Consider the following 4,494-nt stretch of genomic DNA (forward strand, 5'->3'; position numbering starts at 1 on the left):
AAGTCAGCAGCTTCCTTCCTCAGTGCTCCTTACTGGGCAAGCCTGGGTAAATCATTTAACATTACTGGGCCTCAGTTTCCTCATCTGTAAAATGGGAATGATCAAACCCAACCAACGATATTGCCAGGAAGATTAAGGGTAATGAGTATGTCCAAATACCATGGCATGTGCCAGATGTTCAATGACTGTTACTGACTTGCCCACGTGGCCCTTTGGGAAGGTAGGGTTACACAGCGGGAGTAGGCTTTGGAGTCAGACTTATTTCCAAATTCCAGCTCTGCCACGGACTAGCTGTATGACCTTGGCAAGTCAGTCTGTGCTTTCTTTTATTTAAAGCAAGGGTAGTCACCCCTATTTTAGGTGGGTGTGGTAAGATTAAGGAAAAGAGCATACACTCCAAATGGAGTATGGAACGACCGGTCACACATTACCTGGCACATAGTAGGTGCTCAATAAATATTAGTTCTCTTTCCTTTCTGTCACTCTCCAAATCCTAGCAAAGCTGTCAGGCGGAGGAGGGGAGCGGCTCTGCCAAGGCAGGCACTGAGTGTGACTATATGCCTTTGATTTGGCCTTTCTGCTACAGGGTGTGTGTTCTCCCTGGGGAAGGAGGTTCCGGGAGACATCACTGGGAAAAGCAGGATCCTGGAAGCACTGAAAAAGCAAAAGGGTGCTGGGTGGGAAACTTGTACATGTGGGGCTGAGCCCAAGTCCTGCTGCTCCCAGGGATTCAGAAGGAAGGAATCTACTGGCCTCTGCCCACCTTGAGGCCCCGGTGGACCCAACGGCCTGGGGCACAGGCCTCCTTCCATCTTTCAGCCAGGATCTTTTCCATCCTGACCACTACTTACGAGGCAGTAGGCTCTCTTTGCCTTTTGTACCTGCTTCCTTTTCAGGGAGGCCCTGAATTATGAGGCTATGGAAAATTCACACTATTTCCCTGTGGCTGTATTTTCCACATCACATCATTGAAATGCTCCAGTGGCCAACTTTTTCAGATATGGACATGTGCTACCTACTTAGAATACCCCTCTTCAGTGGCAGCAGGTCTCAGACCCGATCACTGGCAAGAGCAAAAGAAAGTGAGTGAGAGATTCCACAGTTTCCTAACTACCCTCTTCTGATATCCTCTCCCAGAGAACCTAAGGGGCTCTGCCATCCCTGGAGGGGAAAGATCCCTGGGTTTATTGGCTTTTCATCTGGGGCGTTTGGGGCCATAGGTGTTTAATGACTCTTGATGTAAATGATAGGGATGTAACGAGGTGATGGAAGGTTCATGATAACCTCTTCAAAAACCACCCAGAATTATGGCTGTAAATTTCCATGACTTTTTCTATCAGAAATAAATCTTTTTATTGAAAAGGCCAAAATTTATATCTGTGTTCATATTCCAGTTCTTCCATTCAACCATCTAGACCAGCCTAGACAACATTTACCATGGAGGCCTTTGCATCCTGGCTGTAAGGTATGTGGCCCTGACCTTCCTTGATCTTTGGCATCGTTCTGAAAAACTCACAAAGCTCGCCAGTCCATTTTGTTTGGTTTTTTAAATAACATCAAAGACCACAATATTCCCTCGTTTGGTCACTATGACTCAGAAAGTGACCAGATTAACCACCCCCTCTCCAAAGCATGGCGGTGAGGGGATGGCATTGTAAGTGCGACATGTTCTCATCCTTGGTCTACAGGAGATCAAAGGACCCTGTGAATGCTGCTATTTATAATTCTATGCCTCAGTGAAATACTGCTTTTCTTTATCTGTGGCAGGAGGCCTGTCTTCACACACAGCGGCGTTTTCATGTTTGGCTGCATGTTTGGCCTAGCAGTGTAGCCACCATCACCTGAGAAACTTTCCCAGTTACTATGTTTCAAGCAATGGTGATGTTACAACAAAATAAACATACTTACTGATTTATCACATTCATATTCAGTAAATTACTGCTTCCTGCTCTCAAGGATCCAGGAAATTAGGTCAGAAAAGAGAATTTATATTTATTGAGCATCGATTAAGTGTCAGGTACTTTCCATATACTGTCACTCCTAAAACACTTGCTTTGGGGAAGTCACTCATGGTCCTTTCATAGAGCAGGAACCAAGGCTCAGAGCACCGAGGGACGTTGCCCAAAGAGCAGGGATTCTAAACTATGACATTTTGGACTCTGAATCCCACTGCACTGTGCTCTCTAAAACTTACCTAGATGCCTTATTTATTCTTTCTCTTCCAGGAGTTATAGGTGAAAAATGGAACTGACAGCAGGTCTAGACAGAATGATGAGATCTAGGCAAACACTTAGATGACTCAATCCCCAGCCATCATTTTTCCTACCATCTGCTGGGGATGAGACCAAGAGTAGAAGTTCCTTCCTGATTTAGGAGATCAGCTCAGCTCATCAGATTTGGGGTAAGACTGTAAATTCCCTGAGAGCATTAAACATGTCTCTCTGCATCCTGAACATCCATCCTGATCTAGTTCCCTTCCATTGACTCTGACTTTGACCCCAGAAGAGGAGAATGACAAAGGCCTCTACTGGCACCATCTTCTGGCCCTCCTCCCAGGCAGCCATCCACACCACTGGTGGGAATTAAAAACCCACTACCACCACCACGAAACCCTCTTCCTGGGGCCAGAGCCCCCACCTGAGCTCCCTGGAGTCTGCAGAGCCCTGTCAGGGAAGTGGGGTGCTCCTAGAGCCTGTGGAATTCTTCTAGGAAACCATGGTGGGGGGGATCTCATAAAGGAGGGGGTAGGGGGGCATAGATTCCTAATGGTCAAAAAACGATCACATTGTTGGATCCTAGAGATGAATCTCCAAGATGCAGCTGGAGCCTGTGTACACCCAGCCTGGAGCAGTTTTCAGCACATTGGCTAGAGGCTAGGGTATCAGTGAGAACCTCTGGTTGGTGCAGAGGCAACCGCTGGGACCGGCGGAGAAGGCCCTGCTTTGAAGGCCCTGCTTTGCCGAACGCAGCGGAGCTCGGGGACTTTTGTACAGCCTTCCAGTTCATATCCGGGCCCTTAAGTTCCCTAGTTCCTACAATCATGGAAACTAAGAGGTAAAAAAATGTCCCACCTTATGCTCCACTGATAGGTATGCACAATGGTGCAGCCACTGTGAAAAACAGTATGGCCTTTTCTCAAAAAATTAAAAATAGAATTACGATATGATCCAGCAATTCAATTTCTGGGTATATACCCGAAAGAATTGAAGTCTGGGACTCAAAGAGATATTTGTACATGCATGTTCATAGCAATATTATTCACAGTAGCCAATAGGTGGAAACAACCCAACTGTCCATCGATGGATGGATGGAAACATAATGTGGTATTATGTATACACGTACAATGGAATATTGTTCAGCCTTAAAAAGGAAAGAAATTCTGACACATGCTACAACACGGATCAACCTCAAGGAGATTATGCAAAGTAAAAAAAGCCAGTCACAAAAAGACAAACACTGTATGATTCCATTTATATGAGGTACTTAGAATAGGCAAATTCATAAGGACAGAAAGTAGGAAGGTAGTTTCCAGGGGTGGAGGGGGGTGCAGGGGAGAGGGAGTAGGGAGTTACTGTTTAATGGGTGTAGTGTTTTAGTTCTGCAAGATGAAAAGAGATTGGTTGTGAATGTACCTACTACTGAACTATATGCTTAAAATGGTTGAGATCGTAAATTTTATGTTATATACCAGGGGTGCCAAAAAAATGTATACACATGACATATTCATCTTTTGTTATCAGTATATATTGAGTATTACAATTTTAATAGTTTTTTCCTTTCTTAAAATGTGTATACGTTTTTTTTGGCACCCTCTATATATTCAGTCACAATTTTTAAAAATGTTCCATTAAGAACATGGGTTTTAGAAGTTTTGGAATCGATAAGACCTAAATGATTTGCTTTGTTTTTTCTTCTAGTACAGGCTCTGCCACCTAGCTGTGCTGTATGCCTTCTCTGAGCCTCAGTTATTTCACTTATAAAATGGGTCAATGGGGTATCTCCTTTGTACAGTTGTCATGTGGATAATGTGAGGGCAAGGAAGCTGATCAGATCCCAAGCACAATGCCTGGCACACAGCAAGGGCCCCATAAATGGTTCTTACCTTCATCATCATCTATTATTATTATTGTCATTATGGTCATTAATTATTATTGAACACTCAATCACATCACAGCACTGACAGGTTGATCTGAACTGTTACCAGGATTAATCCTGAAAATGAGAAATAGGCAGCTTTGGAGAGGAGGTGGTTAATCTGGTCACTTTCTGAGTCATAGTGACCAAACGAGGGAACATTGTGGTCTTTGATGTTATTTAAAAAACCAAACAAAATGGACTGGCGAGCTTTGTGAGTTTTTCAGAACGATGCCAAAGATCAAGGAAGGTCATGGGCCACATACCTTACAGCCAGGATGCAAAGGCCTCCATGGTGAATGTTTTCCAGGCTGGTCTGGAAGGATCCCCAGGTCCTGGTAGCAGTGGACAGCCACAGAC

At 44.5% G+C, this 4,494-nt stretch overlaps 1 protein-coding gene across 1 annotated transcript in view; it reads right to left on the reverse strand.

Annotated features, from left to right (window-relative positions):
- Positions 1–4,494, reverse strand: part of DKK3 (dickkopf Wnt signaling pathway inhibitor 3) — a 51,172-nt gene that overhangs the window by 24,907 nt on the left and 21,771 nt on the right. The window lies entirely within an intron of this gene.

The sequence above is a fragment of the Hipposideros armiger genome, unplaced genomic scaffold (assembly GCF_001890085.2).
Source record: "Hipposideros armiger isolate ML-2016 unplaced genomic scaffold, ASM189008v1 scaffold_188, whole genome shotgun sequence".
Classification (NCBI taxonomy): Eukaryota; Metazoa; Chordata; class Mammalia; order Chiroptera; family Hipposideridae; genus Hipposideros; species Hipposideros armiger.